The sequence below is a fragment of the Periplaneta americana genome, chromosome 8, assembly GCF_040183065.1.
Source record: "Periplaneta americana isolate PAMFEO1 chromosome 8, P.americana_PAMFEO1_priV1, whole genome shotgun sequence".
In the NCBI taxonomy this organism is placed as follows: Eukaryota; Metazoa; Arthropoda; class Insecta; order Blattodea; family Blattidae; genus Periplaneta; species Periplaneta americana.
Window position 1 is genome coordinate 9,554,119 of NC_091124.1, and position 26,956 is coordinate 9,581,074.

Consider the following 26,956-nt stretch of genomic DNA (forward strand, 5'->3'; position numbering starts at 1 on the left):
GTTTACGTTATCTTCTTTCATATTACAGCGTTAGTAGGAAGAACAGAAATGTTCACTGTCGACTTTTTATAGTTGGTTATTTAACGACGCTGTATCAACTACTAGGTTATTTAGCGTCGATGAATTGGTGATAGCGAGATGGTATTTGGCGAGATAATGCCGAGGATTCGCCATAGATTACCTGGCATTCACCTTGCGGTTGGAGAAAACCTCGGAAAAAACCAACAAGGTAATCAGCCCAAGCGGGGATCGAACCCGCGCCCGAGCGTAACTTCAGACCAGCAGGCAAGCGCCTTAACCGACTGAGCCACGCTGGTGGCTTTCACTGTCGATATTGGCACACGGATACCGAAATGACTGAAGAGCTCTGCTACTAAATTCACGGTGACTGCCAAGCAAACTAGTCAGAACTTTCACATTATTTATCTTTCCAGCTCGCAACATATCATAATTTGATTGGTTTGCTCTTGAAGTTTACAGCACTATTTTATGATCACTGATTTCCAAAGAACGGAATAGTTCACCTTTCCCACTAATGTCGTATCCACATTACTGTTAACAATGAATCCTGGACTGATCACGTCAAGTACTCACTACAACTTGTATGACGACGGAGGGGGGGGGGGGAATCGTGATTTCGAGTTCTTATTCGCATACATAAAGTTTATTATTTTAAAAAATTCGTGTTACTGTTCGATTTCGCGTTTTGCGCGAAAAAATACACCTAATTTCGGTTTATTAACATAATTACACTAACGCCTAGAAACAGTTCCTCAAGCATTTTGGGGTATATTTACGAGTAATAAAGGTCGCAATCCACCGCTGTGGAGTAAGGGTTAGCATGTCTGACAGTGTACGATCGGGCCCGGGTTCAGGTCCTGATTGAGGTTTTTCCCGGGATCTTTCAACCAATTAAGGGAAGACTCCACTGAAAATCATGAAAATTTTTCCAAATTTTTTTAGCTATTTCACTTATTCAGAATTTATATTTTCATACCCCAAATGGATTCAGCTCAATTCTGATTACAAATACTCGTATGTTTACACTTTTTAAATTAAGGCTGGAAGGGGGCGTGGAATTTAAAGAGCTGTCAAAATTGTTTTTCATCGAAGAATTCTTTTTTAAAATTTCTGATTACAAATCTAGTAACTTTTTGTTGGCTCCCTGAAGTTACTAGATGAATGTAGCGGAGGAGAATATTAATTTACATAAATATTCATTTTATTTTCAAATCTGTGTTCATTTATGTTGATGCAACACCAACTTTCTTATGCCAAATATTAATCAATCTGGATGAAATTTTTACTGCAAGTATTTATGAGGTAGCTGCATGTTTCTATGCATTTATTTTATGAGAAATGCTGGTAGTTAATTTTATTAATATTTTTCTTAATGCTGCTAGTTTATTTTATTAATATTTTTCTTAAGAAAAATATTAATAAAATAAACTAGCAGCATTTCTCACAAAATAAATGCATAGAAACATGCAGCTACCTCATAAATACTTGCAGTAAAATTTTCATCCAGATTGATTAACATTTGGCATAAGAAAGTTGGTGTTGAATCAACAAAAATGAACACAGAAAAATAGATTTGAAAATAAAATCAATATTTATGTAAATTAATATTCTCCTCCGCTACATTCATTTAGTAACTTCAGGGAGCCAACAAAAAGTTACTAGATTTGTAATCAGAAATTTTAAAAAAGAATTCTTCGATGAAAAACAATTTTGACAACTCTTTAAATTCCACGCCCCCTTCTAGCCTTAATTTAAAAAGTGTAAACATACGAGTATTTGTAATCAGAATTGAGCTGAATCCATTTGGGGTATGAAAATATAAATTCTGAATAAGGAAATAGTTAAAAAAAATTTGGAAACATTTTCATGATTTTCAGTGGAGTCTTCCCTTAAGATCAAATGCTGGGTAATTTTCGGCGCTGGACCCTGGATTCATTACACTGATATTAGGCTAACACTTTCACTTTCATTTCATTTAGTCGTTGGATAACTATCGTCTGGCTCCACAACAGACCTCTATTTATGCGCCTACCACGACAGTCCAGAGGGTACTGCTGGGGTCAGGGATGCACAATCATTTTGTCATACCCTGCGTTATATTTAATATAATTTTCACACGCCTATCTACATTCCTTCATGGCGCTGTACTTTTTACAGGCAGTAGTGTATAAAATATGTATTGATAGACAAATTTATCTTGAAAGGGTTTTGTATTTTAGCTAACAATTTTCTTCAGAAGTACTTGTTATTTTTTTTCATATTTGACTGTATTCAACTGTTATGTATAAATCAATATCGCATACGTCCTACAACTGCTTTTAAAAATTCAATTTCCGTAGAGCGTAAACGGTTCTCGTCCATTGTCACATTTCATGTTTGGCTTCCACAGAAGCAGTATGCTACTGCCCAATGTGCTGTACAATTTAACGTAGCTAGTTTCTCTTTGTGGCTTCATTCAGCAGAACGCGCTTCACAGTCACACACATGCGTTTACCTCTTTCCGTCCCATAATATTCGTCTAACTCTCCATAACAAACACAAAAAAGTGAAAGCCCAAAAGTATTTAATCATCACTGGAACAAATTTCCGATACAAGTCTAGAATCCGGATGACTTGCATCGATGTTGCTCCATCAGTACAGCGTGACAAAAAATGAAAAAATTGGTGAACTGTATGTAGATCACTTTGTTACTTCTACATCCACCTACATTTAATCATGCCCCCATACGCGTCTCAGAAAGGTGTGCACGTCATTGACTACTTATTTACTTACTGGCTTTTAAGGAACCCGCAGGTTCATTGCCGCCCTCACATAAGCCCGCCATCGGTCCCTATCCTGAGCAAGATTAATCCAGTCTCTATCATCATATCCCACCTCCCTCAAATCCATTTTAATATTATCTTCCCATCTACGTCTCGGCCTCTCCAAAGGTATTTTTCCCTCCGGCCTCCCAACTAACACTCTATATGAATTTCTGGATTCGCTCATACGTGCTACATGCCCTGCCCATCTCAAACGTCTGGATTTAATATTCCTAATTATGTCTGGTTAAGAATACAATGCGTGCATTTCGTGTTGTGTAACTTTCTCTATTCTCCTGTAACTTCATCCCTCTTAGCCCCAAATATTTTCCTACGTACCTTATTCTCAAACACCCTTAACCTATGTTCCTCTCTCAAAATGAGAGTACAAATTTCACAACCATAAATAACAAACGGTAATATAACCGTTTTATAAATTCTAACTTCCAGATTTTTTGACAGCAGACTGGATGATAAAAGCTACTCAACCGAATAATAACATGCATTTTCCATATTTATTCTGTGTTTAATTTCCTCCCAAGTATCATTTATATTTGTTACTGTTGCTCCCAGGTATTTGAATTTTCCATTTCCATTTCGTACAATATTCTCGTCACGAGACATAATCATATACTTTGTCTTTTCGGGATTTACTTCCAAACCTATCACTTTACTTGCTTCAAGTAAAATTCCCATGTTTTCCTAGTCGTTTGTAGATTGTCTCCTAACATATTCACGTCATCCGCATAGACAAGCAGCTGATCTAACACGTTCAATTCCAAGCCCTCTCTGTTATCCTGGACTTTCCTAATGGCATACTCTAGAGCAAAGTTAAAAAGTAAAGGTGATAGTTCATCTCCTTGCTTTAGCCCACAGTGAATTGGGTACTACCATTTGAAATTATACAAAAGAATAGCGAAAGCCGTTTCAGCCATGTCCGTCACCAATAATACAGCATGCCTTCATTTAAAAAGTAACATTTAAATCTGGTGCACTTCTGTAAGCTTTTTATTTATCGGAGTGTGCATGGTATTTGGGTCCGGTGAAAGCGAAATACCGGTATGCATCTTGTTTGAATCTCGTTACTGACTTTCGGAAGTTCAGCAAAAGTGTAACAACTCTCAATTTTTTTTAACTTTTAATTTATTTAGAGTTGTTTTCTTTTTTAAGTCACAGAACTATCAATGTTACATAAACTGATTACAGATATCTCGCAACATTAGGGGAAAAAAGTAGAATCGTAAGAACTGCTCACGACCACAGACGTAGCTCGAGCGGTTTGCCAGCTGATTCGGAGTTGCGCTCGTGAGTGGGTTAGATTCCCGCTTGCGCTGATTACCTGGTTGGGTTTTTCCGAGGTTTTCCTCAACCGTAAGGCGAATGTCAGGTAACCTATGACGAATCCTCAGCCTCATCTCACCAAATACCTTCTCACTATCACCAAACCCATCAACACTAAGTAACCTAGAAGTTGATACAGCGTCTTTAAATAACTAAAAACACTAATGCAGTGGCGTGTAATCATGTGATTAATCTACATTTTGCAGATATTAGGAGTGAATTATGAAAACGCTGTTGGTGAATTATTAGCAATCCGAATTCTCTCGATTGATATGACGGCGTGAAGTCATTCGAACGCAAGTTGTAACACTATTTCGCTTTACTATTGATTTATGAGTACCAAATTGCAATTACTATTAGCCCTGTACCACACACATTACGTCGGTGACCATGGCCGTACCCCACCTCAAACTACTCGTCCAAGACCCCTCTACTGTCGGTGAAAACATTGCGTTATTGTTCATTAACATTATGTATAACAAATAGTGGGGTGCACAAATCAGCCATTCCGGGCAAACTGGGATTTCCAATATAAAAGTATTTTTCAGAAATACATGTTTATTATTACATAAATAAGGTTATAGATTCAAATATTCTAATGTTTTATTTTCAAAAGGAAAATATTTTACAACTTTAATGGACATTGAATCTAAGTGGTCTTGGCTAGGTAATAGGTAAAGATTAATTTTTTATCTGTTATGGTAACAATGGTTATTAGAGGAGAAGAACTCGCTCCAGCGCCGGGGATCGAACCCGGGTCGTTGGTTCTACGTACCAAGCGCTCTAACCACTGAGTTACGACGAAGTTCAATCCACAACACCGGATCGAATCCCTATCCTCTAGTGTTTTTCCCTTTGTGGTCTTACTCCATGTTCGACATACACAGTATGTTGACATATTATATTAAGTCAACTGCCATTATATCTTCGCTCAATAGTGTATATGTTGTGGAATCCCGGCCATCAAGTCATTCAATTGAGTGAGCTCCTTTTGTAAACGTTAAATGACAAGTTTCCAAACATGTACTTGTAACACAACAAAAAAGAACAAAAACAAAGTATGACCATTTCTCCAATAAATAAGCATTTTCCGTCAAATTTTCATATAAGGAATTGTTCTTATTTTTGACCCAGGAGCACGCTCACGCGTTTTCCAGACATACTTATGATTCACCCTGTATATATTTTAAAAATTTATATTATCTCCCTTACAACATTTAAGTTTCATGCATGACTTTTTTACGACATATCTGATATGCTTAGAAAAGAACTAAGTAACCAGAACTTTAAATTTACAGTATATCAATAAATGGAGAGAGTTTTTTTTTAATATATGCAACTTCAAATTTTTTATTTTTGGTGTCCGCTACATGTTTTTGTTATATTCAGTTAATAAAAAGATGCTACTGTGTTTTGTTACCCACAATATATAGAACACGGAGTATAAAATTTCATGTTCCTAGCGTCTACATTGTAGAGCACTTTGAGCATGAAGAAATGTGCTAAAAAAATGTGAGAAAACAGCTTGTAAAACTTGTCTGGAATTAAAATTCAAGAGTGCAGACATTTAAATATGATTTAATTTTTATGCTTCCAAGCCCTGGAGAGCACCAAAACCTGCTCAACATATAAATAAAGATTGCCGATTCATTTTTTTTTTTTTTTTCACAAAATAAAGAAAAACGAATATATGATATTTGATTGAAAATGACCAAAATTTCACCCGTCCCCTCTCAAGAACACATTTTGAATATCTATTGGTACTTCTATTTTATACAATGATGTGAATGCTTGTAATTATTGTTCATTTAAACGAAAAAATCATTGCACAAAGTAAACAGAGGAAAATTTTCACATATTCGACATGTTTATATTTATATAAGATTTCGATAAATTGTCTGTAGTATATTCGCTCTATACAGATCTCTCTCCGTATGTGCATTCCTAAAATGTTCTACTTGGTAAGGGAACTAAAAGCTAAACTTACTTGATACAAAGCAATGTTACTCTCCGATCTCTTGAATCTCTGACACTCACTATGCACACGACCTGACAATCCGCAGAACCAAATGTCACAAGGGTACTAATAGTTCTGGCAGACTGACGTGGCGCTCGCAAGTGCAGACTGTCTTCTGTACATACCGTTACTCCGATTGGGGGGTTGGAAGGGGCAGAAACGCTGTTGCATTATGCTACACTAACTTGCTTTCCGAAAATCCGTCAATTAATGACACAGAATTTCACTTCCATTCTGAAATGAATTACCAGCCAGCTTTAAGGATCAAGGCCTCCTAGTAAACCTACTGTCATGGTAACGGCAACGAATAGAAGTAAAGAAAGGTACAAAGAAATGTACACAGGGAAAGAAATACAGACGTGGACAAATTATTATACTAAATTAATTATATGTGCAACGAAGCTGTATTTGTCGGTAGAAATAATGAACAAAAATGTATTTTACACAGATATAATGAACAGAAAATTGAGTCTTGAGATTACTAATATTTTGTGAACATTCCCTTATTATTTATTAACACGTTGATTTTGTCAGAGATGCTGGAAACCAAAGTTTGGCACTTTCTTTGAATATCAGCATCATGTAGCCAGATATCAGACAGTGCTTAAATGAGTGCATGTTTTATTGTAAGCCTCTTTTTGTTCACTTTCTTCATTATAGATCACAGATTTTCAATTTCGTTCATGTCCGGTCTTCTTGCAGGCCATGGGAGAATACCTTCTGCGGTATATAATTAAAACACCAGTAGTACCAACATAACCAGAAAAAATATACCAGAAGATGTGAACAATCATATTTACAACAATAGAGACTCTGTGAATTACACTGATAGTTGATATGACGAATTATATTATGTTTCCAAGAAAATGTTTTAGTCTAATAATTTGTCCACGTCTGTAAAAGGGACGGACGGGCAGACTGATGGACAAGCAGGCAGGTAGGTGGACGGGAAGACAGATAGTACAATATTTACAGGCAGATCTAAGCAGAGTGTGTTAAGTAGGACTTTCGATTATCCAATAGCTTTGTCGTGATTAGAGACGTGCAAATTATGGCATTTCATATTCTAAAACATTTCTATTAGCTGTATGGGAACAAGGATTTCCACAATTTTATTCACGATATTATGTAGAATAAAATTAACACCAAAAAATTCACAATTCATTATGTTTTGGTAAAAGTATATATATATTTTTTTCACATTTCGCACGATTTTTCCCTTCCGTTACTGTATATCTGTAACTGCCATTGAAACGAACTTTCCAGACATAAAGAGGTAATAGAGATGTTTTCCAGGAAACAATCGAAAAACTCAAGCCACCCATTCCACCAACGTCCGGGATGCCGAAGAGGAAGTGAAATCTTCAAATTCCCCTTCAGTCACTGAACTCGTAGTGTCTATGAATTGGAGGAGCCAAAACAAAATAAGTGGTTCCTATTCCACCTTTGCTCATTCTTTCGAATCAACTAAAAGTATTTTTCCAGGAACTGTGTCTACTTTTATGCGTATAAATTATTGTTTTAAACAGGTTTCAACCATCAATTTTTCTGTCTAAGTTAATTAATTTTTGCTCTTTTTCAAAACTTAACAACGTTAACTGAAATAAGTTGTAATCTTTTGCCAGAAAATATAGAATAATGTTTGTGCAACTAGTATTCAGTCCAGCCAATCATAACTATATTTTCCCTTGTTTTCTTCAGTGTAAAAAATCAAGTTAACTAGTTCTTGCATTCGTGCAAGGATCTGATGATGCTGAAAACTCTTTAGTTACGCATGATTTTTTATTTTATTTCGTAGCATATTAATTACAGACAAAACTATTAAACTCTAAAGGCTTATTCTGTAAATAATTAAGTAAATCTGCTCTAAATAGAACAGGAACGAAGATATTTTAAAATTAAAATATTTATTTCATATTTTGGCAAAAGTGTCTTCATATTGTGCCGGTCTCTAATCATGATTTTCTTCACTCCGTTCAAGAAAAGCAACAGCCTTATTACAGATTGCGATTTCATCGCCAACAGCAGCAGTGCCAGGCTATGGCCACCACCATCACCGTTATCTTCCCCATGATAACTCATAAACATCAACATCATCCTTAGCGTCATTATCACCAATAGCAGCAGCGTACCACAACCGACGCCAGTTACATAATCATCACCACTACCACTTTATTTCATCGACTCTGCAGTTAACATTGTAAACAGGTACGGAGATATGGACCTGCAGCTCTCACGCCTGCGAAGGGCGCAGGAGATTCTGAGGGACTGGTGGACACAGTTAATTTGTAAGGGCGCAAGTTTTTAGAAAAAGCAAGGCAATGCATTTATTTTTTATGTGTTTTATCATCTTCTAATGTTGTGTTATACTAACTTATATAAGCTAAGTATAAACAGGATGGCCCCCCTCGAACTTCCTTCTTGTATTTAAGACGAGTTCATAAAAGCATACCTGTCAAAATTAGAGATATTCCTTCCCCTTAACCACTTTCGAAAGCAAACACACAATTCTTTGTTGATATTACTAATCTCAAATTTATTCTTATTTTTTTTAAATCTCTGAAGAATTTCTTTACAATTAACATCACGAAAACTACGGTATTGACATTCAGTGGAGAATATCCTCTTCATACTAAAATAGTTTTAGAGAATAAAGTTCTCGCACAGGCCTCACATTTTCACTACTTAGGAGTTGACATTTCGTACGAACAAAGTGACGATGTATCTATTAACCCTTTTCCTGGCGCGGGAGTGATATAACGCCAAAGCCATGCCACCAGCTGCCTGGCGTAGGCGTGTTTTCACGCTTTGGTGTGCGATTTTGTTCTGCCTTATTAGTTATTAGGTAAGCGATAACTGATCGTATGGCTGTAAAAGTTGAGGTGCTAGTTCATATCCAAGCATGTCAATAAAACGTGAGCTAAAAAAAATAGTTTCACGTAACAACAAAAAATATGAACACGTGCATTTTGCTTTCATTTTGTTTAAAACGCCTGCCAGTACACAGGTGGAATTTAAACATTCAGCTGCTAGGGAGTACTTAGATAAAATTTGAAAGGAAAGACAAGATAAGAAACTCAGCTAAAATGTTATATTGTTTTAGTAGTACCAATTTTACTGTATAGAAAACATGAAAGTAGATTCGAGATTGCGGAAATGAGATTTCGCCGTTCTGTAAAAGGGTGTACAAGGAAAGATAAGGATTAGAAACACATAGGCCTATTAAGGACAAAATTTAAAATATTTTCGACTAATGATAAAATTAATCCATACAAAAATGAATGGACAACACATTACGAAAACAATATTTTTTTTCTCAGCATAGCTCAGTAACTTTCGGAACGAAAGGACTTACGCATTTTTTAACAACAACTTTTAACCAACTTCCCTTAGAATATAGATTTTTACTAAATTGCCGGTGTTTTAAGAATTGTTTAAAAATACGTTTTTGGGAAGATTATTTATTTTAATTCTCAATTGATTTATTTATTTCATGGTTTCAAACTTTCTCTTCTTCCTGCCCAAAACTTTATGTTATCTTACTATTTATTCTTATTTTGCTTTCTTTCTTTCATAAATTCTTGTGTTATTGTGTGTTTTTCACAGACTGTAGTTTCATGACTTTTTCAATTACGGGAGAGTCGGGTAGTATCGGACATCGGGTAGTATCGGACAGTGCGTTTCTTTCATCTACCACCATATGGTAGTACCTGAATGACATGGTTACGTTTCTCTATGCGACATCACAGAAACGTAACCATGTCAATCAGGTACTATCATCGTGTGGTAGATGAAAGAAACTCACTGTCCGATATTACCCGATGTCCGATACTACCCGACTCTCCCCTATACTTGTATACTTGTGTACTTGTATAGCCCCTACATATGAGTTATACTCAAAGGGGCATACTCAATAAATTAAAAAAAAAAATCTCGGGGTACTCTCTTTTTACTTTCAAAATGCCATGCATAGACTGTATGTTGACTATACATAGTTTGGACATCACGACTCACTTTGATAAACTGTAAAATAAAAAAAATTGTAGTTATTATGTATAACAAATAACTTACTTGTCATTTGTTTCAACATGTCCTTCACTTTATCGCACTAGTGCTATAAAGTGACACTTTACCGCACGTGTGAAGTATCTCTACATTTTTATGAGGGTAAAATCTTTTAGCACGGCTTCCTTTGGAAGGGGTATAAAGATGAGAGACTTACGTTGTGGATTGCAGCATGTAAAAGAGTCATGTCCCAGAATAAGAAAGATCTAGAATGTGCATTTCAGCAAGAAACTCTAAATCGGTTTTTTACAACACTGCAATACATTCTCTATAACCATCAGGATGACGATCAATCACACAAAAGTTACCTAGGATATACCAAGAAAATATAACGTCATCAAATATCAGGCCCATAATGTCATTATCATTAGCTCATTACCAAAGAAATTGACGCTAGGAGGGCAGTGAATATGGCGCCAACATCTGAATCATCCTGACGCTTGATAAGATGATTTAGTGCAACACAAAACATCGACTTGGCAAATGTTCTATTGCAATGAGTGTAACTGTTTTCCACGCCAATGACAACCCTTACCCTTCTACCTGGAAGTGTTTAGAAACTACACAGTAGAAAACAAAAGCACTTACTCGGTATGGTTTGGAACGCATGGTCCCTCAGGACAAATTGCTGACTTATCGCGTTTCACATCTTTTTCACCGGTGTACTGACCCCCAAACTTTAACAACAAATATTTCACTTAATAGTAGCCAACTCACAACTAAACAGATTTGTTAGGAAACAAGCTTCAACACGTTTACAGAGTTACTCAAAAACCATACAAAGGAAAAGCAAATGACTTATTCCGTAAGAGTGTTTTAAAGTTGCAAAAGGGATCTTATTCTTTTTAAGGTAATGACAACTGAATATTGTCCGTGGGTCGAAAAACAAGAATATTAAGCCCAGAAATGAGCTTTCTAAGAATTGGAACTAATTCTGCAGAAGAATTTATAATGTATGCAGATTTTAACGTAACAGCATGTATGTTTTATATCCTTGCGACATCAGAAAAGTAGAGTAGCTCTTCGAAGTGACGACACACGACAGTATCGCGAACATTACAGCGCTAAACGAAATCCAGTGTTGCCAACAGTACCAAAATTTTCCAACTCAAATCGCAGTCAAGAAGCTAGAATTTTGTGGTACCGTGCACGAAATCATTAACCCTCAAATAAAAAATGAGATAATATTATTAATGTGATGATAAACCTTTCATATATCATCCCTAAAATTGTGTTTTATGTACCGGTATTTTTTACTTGGTTATTTAACGACGCTGTATCAATTACGAGGTTATTTAGCGCCGATGGAATTGATGCTAGTGAGATACTTGCGAAATAAGGCCGAGAATTCGCCATAGATTACCTGTCATTTGTCTTACGGTTGGGGAAAACCTCGGAAAAAACCCAAACCAGGTAATCAGCCTAAACGGGAATCGAACTTGCGCCCGAAAGCAACTCCTGACCGGCAGGCAAGCGCCTAGACGACTGAGCTACGCCGGTTTGTGTGTTGTGTACTACCACCACTACTTAGGCATATCCGTGACGTGACATCCCATGAAGGGACAAGGCCTACGGGCTGACTGGTGACCTCACGATTATATGCTTCAGCAGAGGTGAGAGGTCAGCACAATGAGTCCCCGCCGATACAGCTTACCAGATTTCGCTACTCACTGTAGCTCTCCAAATTCATACAATGCTGGATAGATATCGGTTCCAAACACTGGCCGAAATTTCATGACAAAATTTTCTTCACCATGAGTACGATACGAATATTTAGTTCAGTTCTGACAGTCGCCGGCAATATGTGCCTGGGTCAGGCGAGTCCATTAAGTTACGCCAAGGGATGTTCAGGTTAGTCTGTTGCCTGCAGTCAGAGCGGTCGGATGTAACGCATGCGGTATTGCGTTGTGTTTCCAGTACAGTTAAGCTGTACTGCATTCCTTTACCGACCGCTCGCCCTTATCTCTATTCCGGAACACTCCCCACTACTCCTATTACTTCCCCTCTTTCGCGCCGCTGAGCTGTCAGGACTAAATAATCGTTCTGTACCCTAAAACTACGCGGCTACGATGCGGAACACATAGAAACAGCTAATAGTAATTCTTTACGTAACGTCCGCTTCTAACTACACAGAGTATTCCGAGACGGTGAGGTTACTGTACTGTGATCGTGAAGAAATGTTGGAATAAGTAACAGGGGAACTCAATTACAAAGAGGAAACTTGTTCTACAAGCATTTTATTATCACGAATAATATAAGACCAGTCCTGAATCGATTATTATGTTATATAACGACGCTTTCAACTGCAAAACTTATTGGACACTTCTGAGATGATAGACGAGACTGAAGACTAGCAGAGTTTAATTTGGTCGGGACAAGAAATGATTAGTACATTTTGCTTGAAGTCCTTTCAGTTATAGAGTTCTACTACTAGCGTTAATAAATGTAGGATATGAAATCACCGGCTTTCTTTCCTGCCAAGGAAAGTCAAGCTAAAATTAAGTATGAGATCGCGAAACTTTACTACTACTTAAATGCCTCGAAATATAAAAGAAATGAAGTTAACACTGCTGAAATATGCTCTGCAAATGTTGTAAAAGTAACATCAAAGGCACTGGTATACTGTTACTAGAAAAAATTCAAACTAAATATCTAAAATGGTCAAATTATAGACTTTATAACAATTATTCCACTTAAATGCTTCAACATTTCCATTTCACTAGTTTGCAAATTAGACGCTATTGTCATTCTTCAAACTTTCTTCATAAAATTATCAATAATTAGTTGAACTGCAATAGTTTATGTTATGTCATTCATTCATAGTGTTCTGCCCAATGGCAGGTCTTTCACTGCAAACCCATCATTCTCCAGTCTTCTCTATTTTCTGCCTTCCTCTTAGTCTCCGCATCTGATCCACATATGTTAATGTCGCCCATTATTTGATAGTTCCTTCTGCCCCGAACTCTCCACAATTCGTTCCAGTGCATCCTTCAGCAGGTATTTTCTTCTCAGCCAGTGACCCATCCAATTTATTTTTCTCTCCCTGATCAGTTTCAGCATTTAATTATATAACATTATATGCACCCAAGCTTAATACAAAATTTCGAAATTTATTTTTCATACCTAGGGCAAAAATTCTCCAGTTCTTCAAATGTTGCAATTATACTCGTATAATAAACTACATCCTCATCGGAATATTGATATTTCAAATATGAAAGTTTCTAAATAGAGAACAATTGAGTAGCTTAATATCAAAGACGGACATCTGTCGTCTCCATAGTTTTGATCTAGAGGCAGTTTTTTAATTCACAGTGTTCTTTGTAATATTTTACACAATTTATTTTATAAATGTAGTGTTAGAGTTTGCATATGGTTTCACTATAACTGGAAAGAGAATGAAAAATTGTATAAAAAAGCACAGCTATCTAAATTTCGATTGAGGTCAGATGTCCGTCTTTGATATTAAGCTACTTATCATAATTAAGCTGCGGATTTATGCCTATATGCCTATTTTAATCCTTAACCTGAAGGCGGAAGATTTTAGGTTACCTGTACATATCCATTTTAAGACATTGTGAGTATTATATGCGAATTCTATAGTGCCTATAATTGCCTATTTCACTAGTAAATGCCTATTTGCTTATAAATGCCTGAAAGTTGCCTAAATATCCATATTATATATCTGTAGTGCTCGGGAAAAGTGACACAAGTCAGTTTCTACAAACCTTTTTTGATAATTTATTCACAACTTACGGAACATTTGGCGCTTGGAAAAAAATACGTAGGTATTCCTCCCATTATAATAATTCATACAGAAAAAAATCAAATCGACATAAACCAGTGTAAGTTGTCAATAAATTATCAAAAAAGGTTTGTGAAAACTGACTTATGTCACTTTTCCCAAGCACTGCACATATTATACTTGAATTTACTGACCATTCTATAGATATTTTTTGAACCTGTAATTTGTTTCTTTTTTATCCAGCAGAGGGAAGTGATATAGAACTATCGATAATTCTGTGTATTACGTTTTACTGCCACCAGAGCGAGGAAAAATCGAATAATTTGAAATCAATCAATAAGAAAAAATGTATTTCGAAAGCCGCATGAATCATTGTGGTAGTTGACTAGGGAAGTTGTTTTAAACTTTGTATCCGTTTTGTGAGTTTGTGAATTAAGTATGGAGTTGAGTTTTCTGCTGTAATACGTGAAGTATACCGTGGAGATATGCCAAAGCAAAAGTCATTAGAAGCACTGATTGGAAAACACATTGACATTACTGCGTTCCGACTGGTTTGGTCCCCAGCTGAGACTGGATCCCTGAAGTATTGCCCCATCACATCATGTGAAGTGGAAGGGAGTTTCTCCCAATTTAAGAACATTCTTACAGACAATAGACATCAGTTCTCAGCACAACATTTGGACGAATACTTAGTTATTCACTGCCATAATGACATTACTATAGAAAGTAGTGTATAATGCTACGCTATAGTCGTGTTAGCCATTAAGAATTAGAAATTGTTAGTGTCTTTTTAAATGCCTATTTTAGAATTTTGAATGCCTATTTTGCCTGCCTAATTCAACTGTTTTAGTGCCTAAAAATCCGCAGCTTAATCATAATATTTTGCAGAATAGTATTATTAGTTAATTTCAATCAGTTTTCACACCTTATTTTCAATGTTTTTTCCTTTCTCTCTTTTCTATTTTGTTTCTGTTTTTAATAATGCAGGTTTCATTTTCTTCGTTTATGTATTTTACATTCTGTAAATTGTAAGTCACGAACATTGTAACTGGGCGTTGCTTGTCATGTAAATAAATAAATATATAAATATGTTAAATGAAACAATTAAACAAACAAATAATGAATCTTTGTTGATGTTATTAAAGTAAATAATTCTCTTATTTATTGTAGTTTTTGTTCATTTACTTATTTATTTATTCATTCATTCACTCACTGATTTATTTATTTATTTATTTACTTATTTATTTACTTATTTATTTATTTATTTATTTATTTATTTATTTATTTATTTATTTATTTATTTGAGTTAATTAACATGTGTCGAATTCTGAGGAAACAGTTTCGACTCTATTCCTATAAAAAGAAAATGCGTTTCGAACTCAAAGAACAAGATAAGCAGATTCATGTCACTTTCGCTCAGAAAACTACTCTACAGCCATTTCAAATTGGGAACTTACTTAAATTAACCTTATACTTTCGATATTTAAATTGAAAAGTAAGTGTATCTCGACCCGGACTGCTCACAGAAACTCGAAATCGATTTTTAAAATGAATATACTGTACACAGGAACTTTTTAGAAGTCCATTGTTCTCGGCAAACTGTGGACAGAATATCTGCGTCGGAAACAATTTTGTTACCGATTTCGACCTCCACATAAAATCTTTAAAAATACTCTTTCAATACTTATGCTACCGTACGATCAGCCAACACCTTCACGCTCAGAGAGATTCAATGACGTGTTGAGTGCCATGATGTGGGAATAATGAAGCTAAATGACGACCATTAATAACAACAGTTTGTAGTGAAACCTACTATATCTTGCATTGGTAGCCACAAAAATAGCAATATGTAGGCATAGTAGGGTCCTTTAGAGTAGGCCTATGCGTGGGTACATTGGAGTAAGGTCACGTTGCATATTGTTTATTCTTATGATTTTCTTTGAACACACAGTAATAAAACCACAATGGTGTGAAAACAACTTCAATGTGCTATTCTCACATTACAGATTACAAATAGTACCGTGGCATTGCCATTTACATAAGCATCAAGAACTAAAATTATTTCATTCTGGTTTTAGTATCCAATGCTGCAGAAGAATATTAAGCTGAGATTTAAAATGGGCAAATATGATTAGACTACAAGCCGAGCTCTGGAACTGGAGTCGGAATCGCGGTGGTAGAGTAGATTCGAAGTCGTGAAGCTAGAGTAAGGACTGACAGGTGAGTCTTATAGTCAGAGACAGAGTAAGGTCGAAATCGTGTAGTCAGTAAGGTAGAATTGCGGAATCAGAGTAAAGCTGGAGTCGTGGAGTCAGTGTAAGATCAGAGTGGTGGAGTTGGAGTAAGGCCGGAGTCGTGGAGACAGAGTAAGATCGAAATCGTGGAATCAAAATAAGGTGGAAGTCGAGGAGTCAGAGCAAGGTTAAAGTCATGGAGTCAGAGTAAGGTTGAAGTCGTGGAGTCAGAGTAAGGTTGAAGTCATGGAATCAGAATAAGGTAGAAGTCGAGGAGTCAGACTAAGGTGGAAATCAAGGAGACAGAGTGAGGTGGAAGTCGTGGAGACATAGAGTAAGGCCGGAGTCGTGAAGTCAGAATTAGGTCGAGTTGTGAATTCAAAGTAAGACAGGCGTCGTGGAGTCAGAGTAAGATCGAAGTCGTGGAGTCAGAATAACATCGGAGTCGTGGAGTCAAAGTAAGATCGGAGTCGTGCAGTCAAAGTAAGATCGAAACCTAGGAATCAGAGTAAGGTAGAAGTCGTGGAGTCAGGATAAGATCGAAGTCGTGGAGTCAGAATAACATCGGAGTCGTGGAGTCAAGTAAGATCGGAGTCGTGCACTCAAAGTAAGGTCGAAACATAGGAATCAGAATAAGGTAGAAGTCGTGGAGTCAGAGTAAGATTGAAGTCGTGGAGTCAGAATAACATCGGAGTCGTGGAGTCAAGTAAGATCGGAGTCGTGGAGTCAAAGTAAGGCCGAAACCTAAGAATCAGAGGAAGGCAGGCGTCGTGAAGTCAGAATAAGATCGAAGTCGTGGAGTCAAAGTAAGATCGGAGTCGTGGAGTCAAAGTAAGGTCGAAACCTAGGAATCAGAGTAAGATAGAAGTCGTGGAGTCAGAATAACGTCGGAGTCGTGGAATCATAATAAGACCGGGCTGGGATTCAAAGTAAAATAGGCGCCGTGGAGTCAGAGTAACATCGGAATCGCAGAGTCAGAATAAAATCGGAGTCGTAGAGTCAAAGTAAGATCTAAACTGTGGAGTCGTAGAGACAGAATAAGGTCAGAGCCATGGAGTCACACTTGGTGTATTTCAATCAGCGATTTTTGGATATAAAGGCAAATATTAAATGACATGCACCCGATCCCTAAATAACCTTAGGATCTAATCCCGCCCACCTTTGGGTGTGAAACCGAAAGTTTAACTAAGCTACGGCCATGCTGCAAAGGCTGATGTAACAATGACAATGTAAGAGAATGAGTCGCAATCCGTCAGAGGAGCGACACTGATTTACTTTCGCTGGTCGTGGGATAGGACTGCGCACTTTATTAAGGGCGAATTTCTCTTATGAAGTTGAGCAGCGCTCGACAGTGACGAGCGGATCTGTGTGGTCATGGCCGCGCTGCGCTTTGATGTGACTACAAAACGATTTTCACGGCTGCCTGACTTTCTAACAGAAAGTGCTGGAGACGACAGCGATGCGTGGCCTGTGCCAGCAACGACGAGCAGTCTTACACTACACGCTCGTGGTAATCATCATAATCAAGATAAAGATACTAATAATAATAATAATAATAATAATAATAATAATAATAATAATAACAGTGCCCGTTGAAGATATAAACTAAATTCGCAAAATAATACATCCAACGTTAGATCTTTTGCGTACCTTTTAAAATTGTCCTACCAATTCTCCTCTTTCAATTCAATTCAATAACAATTTAGCGACTTCTGCATTGTTTCATAGCGGGTTTTCAATAACTGAGTTGGTTACACTGAAACTAATACATATAGCCTATAAGCAGTTAATCTAAACAGATCGGGCAGCTATTATTTTTTTTATTAGACCTGCATTAGTTTTATATACGGTTTACATTAAGTCTTATTGAAGTTTAATGTTATAGGATATTGTCATTGGTTATACGAGTATGTATGTATGTATGTATGTATGTATGTATGTATGTATGTATGAAGTCAACTAGATCTATTTTCCTTTGCTGTTCATGTTTATTGCATTTTTTAAAATTTGTTCAAAGTAACATTTCACTTTTTCTGACATTATTTATTATTTACTAGTTATTAATGGCTGCTTATCCCTGTTAGAAAAAAGGCCTAGCCGGAGTCTTCGGCTATGGCACATTAGACAAGGATGATGGGTACAACGCACACGTGGCAATTTTTCTGTCGAATACTGTTCTTCGTATTTATCGTGAAATCTGCAGTAGAACTAATGACAAAGGCGAACAGTACTAATACTAAGCTATTGTATATTGGATGGGGATTGTGCTAGCACTTACCTGAAGGAAACCACAGAGAGAACACCGGTCCATTGTCTCATTGTATAGACCCTGCAACAGAGGAAAGCAATGTGAAGCTCAGCGGGTGGGTGGATCACTATTTGCAATAAGAAAATTATGTACTAGAACTAGGTTATCAGAAAAGAAAGGTATATTTTGAAATTGTCACTCTCTCAAGTTTATTCAAAACAAAAATACATTTTGCATTATTACAGCAATCGGGTTTGTTTGTCATTCAAACTCTTCTATTCACCATAATACGTTCATAGATAATCATTAAATACTGCAAGTGTCATCTGTTCATCATCTTATCACTCTCTAATGAGTCGACCTGGTTGGCGAGTTGGTATAGCGCTGGCCTTCTATGCCCAAGGTTGCGGGTTCGATCCCGGGCCAGGTCGATGGCATTTAAGTGTGCTTAAATGTGACAGGCTCATGTCAGTAGATTTACTGGCATGTAAAAGAACTCCTGCGGGACAAAATTCCGGTACATCCGGCGACGCTGATATAACCTCTGCAGTTGCGAGCGTCGTTAAATAAAACATAACATTTAACACTCTAATGAGTTTTTATGTTCCGAATTTTTTTACGAAATATTTTAAAATTGTTAATGGGGAAGTTGTCCTTTTAAAGACAAAAAAAAGAAAATGAAAACATTTAGAAATAGTAAAATTATTGAACTTTCTATTTTTTCTAATTTCTTAAAAATCAGAGCATTTTTTCAAAGAATTCCCCTCTATGGATTTATGATTGTATTTAATTTCTTTCTTATTCTTCTTTTCTTGATTAAATTCCGTATTATATCCTATGTGTTTTAAATAGTTCGCTTATTATACTTGATAATACTGTATTATGAATACAATCCGTGTTTTGTCTAGGCAGGATAGTTATTTCTATTTTCTCGTACGAAGTATAATGGGACAATACATACTGTGGTGCTACAGTACATAAATACATTTGGAGACAAGGAAATACATTTCAGTATTACTGATACAAAAAGAATCAAGGATTTTCGGCATGCTTCTTTCTGTGTATAGATGTTTCTCCTAAACTAGTAAAGGAAATGTATATATTTTCAGTACTACAACACAAACGGAAGTTATGCATATGAGTCTGTATTTGAAATCAGTTAACATAAACGGGAATTCACTATCAATCAGTAAGAAGACTGCTCTAGTGATTTTTCGTATTTTGCAAAAAATATATATCAATTTGCCTGAACAAGTTCAAAATAAATTCCTAAAATATTTATATTTTAAAAGTTTAAATTAATTAGGCTATCCACAATATGTACTTTTATGCTGCAATTTTTCAACGTTTCCGCTTTATCGTACAGAAGAGATTGCAATGCTTTACAGTTTTTATATAAATTAATAAAAAGGCCTAATAAAGTAGATGATATCTGTATACATGATAAAATCTTCCATGTTCCACACAATGCTTCTTAAAAATCGCATACTTTTTTATTCCAGAAGTGAACACAAATTCATATTACTATTCTCCTATTTATATAGTTCTTTGTATTCATAATGTTTGATAACTTAATTTTTGCTGATTATTTCATAGTAGAATTTGTTTTTATTTTGTCTCCTGAATTTTCTTTAATATTTCAATAGAAATATAGGCCTGAACATCTGTATGAACTGTATTATGAAGATAATTAACTGAGCTCTACATGAAAACTTTCGAAGACATTCGTAGTTTGTCCGTAGGAGCACATATTGGTGGGGAAATGTTGAATTTTCAGCTATAAAAAAACCGGTACTCAATTTTACAGAAGGCTGAGTAGACCCGGGAGTCATTCTGGAAGTTTTGGCAACGAGAAAAATCAAGTCACGACCCGGAATTGAATACGGGACGTTCCAGTCCATAGCCAGTTGCTTTATCAACCGATCTACTCGGCCATTATTGTAATGTAAAATCATTTAAAATTTCACTTTACGTATCCAATGTTATATTATAGCCTATAACCCACAAAACAGAAGCCCTGTAACCCGAAACTACCAGGAAGTAAAACACTTCTGTCCAGAACAATGTAGACCGAAAGGTTTCTTAAAATATACCTCTGGAGCAAAAGGCCTACTTGTCAAACTACAGAAATATACCACAAATCGAAGTCTTCTTCAAACAAAAGTTTCAGGAAGTAATAATATCTCCATAAATAATTCCAAGCAAACGAACGCAAAGTTACCTTACGAACACAAAAAGCAAGTAGTAACGAAGTGCGTAGGTTGAAGTCAGTAACTTCTGCACGCATCATATAGTGTGCGTATGCAGTTACGTCACTGTGACTAAAACTCGGACATTTCTTCCATCAATATGTTTTTCTACACTTGGATGTACGGCTGCACAAAGATTAAAAGTATCAATTTTCGTATTCTTTTCCAGAAGTTATATTAGACTACATCTCAAATACTTAGGCCTATTTTAATGTATTTTTGTTAAGTAATTTCTTAATTTAATATGACTATTTAGGTTACGTCATCCCAATTTTTACAAATAAGTGTAAAGAACGCCTCAGATATGAACCAATCACAACAGCGATTCGTCAGAAAATTATTGCAATCTCAGGTTCACCTTTATTGTTATGGGCTTTATCTGCTCCAACTTTTCCTATTCACTGAAAAGGCATAACTAAGATTCAGCATGCACTGGAACATGGCAACAATGGTGGACATCACAAATCGTTTCAGACAAGCGTCAAATGACGAAATTAATTCAATAATTCAGAACACAAAGCCACAAAATATAGGAGAAAAAATATAAAATATGAGCATGAGTATGTAGGGTAAAGTTTGGTAATATTGTGATGTGTAATATTGTGATAGTTCTTTTTGAGAATTTATTACAATTTTACTGAGCGAGAGGGAGATCGGTTTTTTGCGTCAACGTGAACAAATTGCAGCATAAAACCAGTCCTTTGTTTACTCAGTAAAATTGTAATAAATTCTCGAAAAGAACTATCATAATATTACTAGACCACCTCTGTGGTGTAGGGTTCAGCATGCTGGTCTCTTACGCAGCCCGGGTTCATTCCCGGTCGGGTTGAATTTCCTGGTTGAGGTTTTTCAGGGTTTTTCCTCAAATGCCAGGACATTCGGGCCACAACATCCCTGAAAATCACCGGCCTCATTCATCACCGAAATCATATTCATAACAAATTAGTCATACATATACAGTCGCCATCTAGTTTACAACAATAGAGCCAGTCTCAATAATAGTACACAGGCCTTCGGATTTCAACCAAAGATTAACTCGCGATGTGACCAAAGATATTAAAGCGAGTATAAATAACAGCGAGGAAAAAAAATATATATATATACATATATATACATATATACATATATATATATATATATATATATATATATATATATATATATATATATATACTACTCGTATCACAGTCTTACCAACCTTTACCCTACTTTTTCTGGAGATACTAGAGTGATTTTTTTAATAAAATAATGTATATTTGTTCTAGCAATAAATTATTATTATTATTATTACTATTATGATTATTATTATTATTATTATTATTATTATTATTATTATATTTATGGAGTCAGGACTACAACAGTTCTGTGAAGAGCGTGATCATGGATTGATTCTAAAATCATTGGGGTATATAAGATGAAATGGAGAAGTACCTATAGAAAAAGTATACTGTGAAAACCATGTGGACTGTGCCGAAAATATGATAGAAGATAAATATTTTAGGGAATACTTACTTACAAATGGCTTTTAAGGAACCCAAAGGTTCATTGCCGCCCTCACATAAGCCCGCCATCGGTACCTATCCTGTGCAAGATTAATCCAGTCACTATCATCATATCCCACCTCCCTCAAATCCATTTTAATATTATCCTCCCATCTACGTCTCGGCCTCCCCAAAGGTCTTTTTCCCTCCGGTCTCCCAAATAACACTCTGGATTCGCCCATACGTGCTACATGTCCTGCCCATCTCAAACGTCTGGATTTAATCTTCCTAATTATGTCAGGTGAAGAATACAATGCGTGCAGTTCTGCGTTGTGTAACTTTCTCCGTTCTCCTGTAACTTCATCCCGCTTAGCCCAAAATATTTTCCTAAGCACCTTATTCTCAAACACCCTTAACACAATCTCTGTGTGACCACAATTCCAAGTCACACAGAGATTGTGTGCACTCGTTGTGGGTCTCTGGCGTTTCGTCAGCCCACGCGAGTTGTGTGGATATAAAGGGAAAAGTTGAGACGGTGTCGGGTGGAGTTCCCGGGTAGCTCAGTGGTAGAGCGCTGGTACGTTCAACCAGAGGTCCCGGAATCGATACCCGGCCCCGGAACAATTTTTCCCTGGAAATTATTCAAATCTGCTTTACAGGGAGCTTCACCTGAAAGACTAGATTTGCACCCTTAACCTATGTTCCTCTCTCAGAGTGAGAGTCCAAGTTTCACAACCATACAAAACAACCGGTAATATAACTGTTTTATAAATTCTAACTTTCAGATTTTTTTACAGCAGACTAGATGATAAAAGCTTCTCAACCGAATAATAACACGCATTTCGAGAATATCAACCAAATTTCAACTCGTTTGTATATCAAACATTTAATTATGGAAGAGACACAAGAAACGCCAAACGAAAAAAATTGCAAAATTTTCCACAAAGGTTAGTGTGTTTTCAATAATTATTGTGTATTTAATAACTGAAACTTCTTTTCAATAAACATCAATTTAATTAATACACTGTTTTCGTATACGAGTCCTGTCGATCAGGAATAGATTATGTAACTTGAACAACGTGTCGCTCAAGTTGATCGCTGCCTTATCCGAACACTGAATGTTTTTACTTTCCAGACGTCGCCGAAACTGTTCCTAAAGCAATTTATTATTTATCATCATTCCGTTATTATCCAGTATGCTGTGAAACAGTTATAGGCCCTGCCCATATTTTCTAAAGACGAGACATGACATTACTGCCGCAATCGAAAAAAAAAAAACTGATTATCACATAGCGTCGGAGGCCTGTTGTTATGGTAACAACGGACGGATGAGTTGCCAAAGTTACAGTTCCCACGTGATGAGTGCGCAGTAGCTCTCTCGGCGCCATTTGTTGTGCACACAATGTCAGCATTAATACGTTTCGTGTTTCATTCTTTGTCAATTTTTGTATTGTTTTAAACCTTCGCGTCAGTTGTCAATTAATGTTTCAACGTTAGCCAAGCGAACACTAATGTCAAATGCTAGCTCACATCAGCTGATCTCGTGGTCGTCCATATTGTCAACAAAGCGCTGTAGTTCCAAGCTCGGCCGCTTAAATGTCATGTTCCATTAAAAAAAAAAAAAAAAGGCAAGCGTAATGCGCCATTGGAATTTTAAATGCACATAAAAGTGTAAATAATTTTTATTAAGCGCATTTATGAATTTTATTCAGATTCCATTCAATTCAAAAAATACTGCCACCGGAAAATCTGTGCTTTCTAGATAAATGTCACCCGCTACTACGTAGCTCGAGAATGTATCAGCAACCTCAGATTCTCTCTACGTGTTATATATGACTATTATATTTTTACTACGTCATATTACTTTTGACCAATAAAACGGTACGGAACGACGTATTTCAACCAATCATGGCTCCTTATCCTACAATTTTTATCACTTCCCTAGCATTTGGTTTTTATCATCTCCCTAACATTTGTTTCTTTGTTTGCCAACATTGCACTTTCAATAATTGTACTTTTTAAAATGATTCATGTTTATTTCATCACCCTTAATTAAAACTTTTCTATCATTTATTTTGTTTATATTATTTAGGTTATGTTATAACTTCTGCCGTATGAGATTATGGATAGTCACGTATCAGAGTTTTTTATAGTATATTGCGATACAAACGTAGTAAATGCATTATAACAAAATCGAGGAAAAGTTGGCGAAGACGAGATGAAGAGAAACTAAGAGGTGGAACTTAAATTGAGAGGATTCAATCCGGCATTGGAACTGGAATCCGGTGTGGCTTAGTGGATAAAGCTTCAGCACGTAGAGCTGAAAACCCGGGTTCGAGCCCCAGTACCGGAGAAAATTTTTCTCCGTTCCACCAATCCTTTATCATATGGCAATGCAGAATTTCTGCACGGAAATATATGTACTTCGGTACATCACAATAAAAATAAATAAAAGTTGATTAGATTTATTTACTTATTGCATGTGTATTGTAAGTTTAACTTACAAGACATACAACATCGGTAAGGCTGTTAAAAACACGATCAGCCAAAAATATATATTGATATAAGTTAATTATAATTATTCAATTATGATTGAAGTGGAATGTAACTGTTTTAATAAAACTAAAACTGAATCAACAAAGCCTACTTGACTAGTAATCGTCCATAGAGTTCAATGAAGATTGTACAGTTGGCACAACTGGTAACAAGAGAACAGCTAATCTTAACACATTACTGCCATCTTTTATAGCGGAATATTTGTAACGATGAGATGGTACAATAATACATTTTCAAGGCAGTTTAGTACGTATTTTTGTAAGTCAATATTTTATTGTATTAGAGTACCGGTACTTTATTTCTTGTAATCTTTATATACTTCCTTCTAATCGGTTAATAGTCAACTAAATCACATTCGAGTTTTGATTTTCCCTAGATAAATGAAAATCTCTAGTGAGATTAGTATAGATAATCTTAATATCTGTAGTTGAAAAATTACTTTTGTTTTATCTATAGATGCAAATTATATATGAAATAAAGGAAAGGTCGAGAATGTTGGCGGATTCATAGAGGAAAATGGGAGTACCCGAGAAAACTCCTCTGCAACGTCTTTTACCACTACAAATTCCATCATGAGCTGGCGGGTTTCGAACACGAACCGCCTGAATGGAAGACCAGCTGGAGTCACAGACACGGTAATGATGATGGTTCTGATAGTTGAATATTTGACATTCTACTCGTCTAGGCTAGATCACGACTTATAAAGCCGGACGTAAATGTGATACATTCTTACAACTCATTAGTTAATATTTCATAAAGCGCTAGCTGGCGCAACATGCACTGGAATAATTGCCGCATTACAAAATCGATGCAAACCTTTCAAAATCCTTAAACACAATGAGTTAAATGAGCCTCTAATGTTCAACATTCATTTATCGGTCAGTCTGTGCAAGCAGTACAACTGTAGGCCTTCAGAGGCAGAAGGGTTTTGCATGCAATTGCGGAAATGAACGATGGCTTCAGTGGCGTGCCGGTGGAGGGAGAACTAGAGTTACAGTGGCGTGCGGGTGGCATCGATCGGAATGATGATATGAAACTTTAATGGCTACTTTAAACTTATTAAATTCCAATAAATCCTCAACTAGAGTCGCACTTGTTTTATAATCTGGGAAATATAACCCAACTCTATTTATAAAAAAAAATATAAAGCCACGAAAGTTGACATACTTTCTCATACATCTCACGTCTTTCGCAACAATTCAGTTCCTTCATCTCACATATTCAGTTTTTCTCAGCATCAAACTCCCTTGCAAGGACGCGTTATCGCGTACCTTTCAGATATTTCCCCTACCATTTCCGCCATTCATTCATTCATTCATTCATTCATTCATTAATAGTTGTGTTGGAAAGAAAGCACCTCGGCAAGGGCGGTCCGGTCGGGGTTTAAGTGTCCAGTCAGCGAGGTGCATGTCGTGATGGAGAGAGAGCACCCCAGGTCGGCGCGTCAGATGCATTTAGACAAAATGACAACACATCCATAGTAAAGTCGCGATATTACCATAGTAATTAAAGCGACTATAAATAAAATCAAATAAAAAAAGAAATATGTCCTTAACATAAAATGAGAGAAATGAGATCTTGATGTTGATGGGATCTGGTGATAAAAGACATTCAGAACAAAAGGCATGCACACATTGTAACCAAACTCATCCAAATCGAAATTCAGAGAATACAGACATGCCACAGACATAAAAAGATGTAGCAGACCGCCACGATCTGAAACTTGACGTTTTGCTAATGATCAGAGAGAAACCATATTATTTTCTCCGTCAAATAGAATCTATATTACATATCTCGAAAGCAACCACCTGGAGAATAATGCACAGTAAAAAATATCACCCTTGGTAAGTCCAATACTTGCGAAAGTTATTCGAAGACTTGATAGAATGTTGAAATTAGTTTATGGATTTTGTTATATAGAAGCGCAGTATTCATTTTCAGTACTATTTGTTTTGGCGCATACTTTACTTGTTGCTAGCGAAGTCATATGGCGCTATAATGAAGGAAGATTGGTGCACCTTATACGAATAAATATCAATTCTGTAATCAGACTCTACTATGCTACAGATAAACAAGTGTAAGTAATTTCACACCCTATCTGCCTACAAAAATCCAATATGATACAGAAAATTGAAGACAGAACAGCCCTATATTAACTAAGAGTCTTCTGGGTAATATGTGAAAGATCACATACAGTTTC

General features: G+C 36.2%; 1 protein-coding gene across 7 annotated transcripts in view; it reads right to left on the reverse strand.

The window, feature by feature from the left end:
• Mef2 (myocyte enhancer factor 2) overlaps nucleotides 1-26,956 on the reverse strand; it is a 409,979-nt gene that overhangs the window by 295,842 nt on the left and 87,181 nt on the right. For all 7 annotated transcript variants that reach the window (XM_069832390.1, XM_069832385.1, XM_069832381.1 and 4 more), the window contains one exon: nucleotides 18,501-18,551. The gene's annotated coding sequence lies outside the window, so the exon portion shown is untranslated. The remainder of the gene's footprint in view (nucleotides 1-18,500; nucleotides 18,552-26,956) is intronic.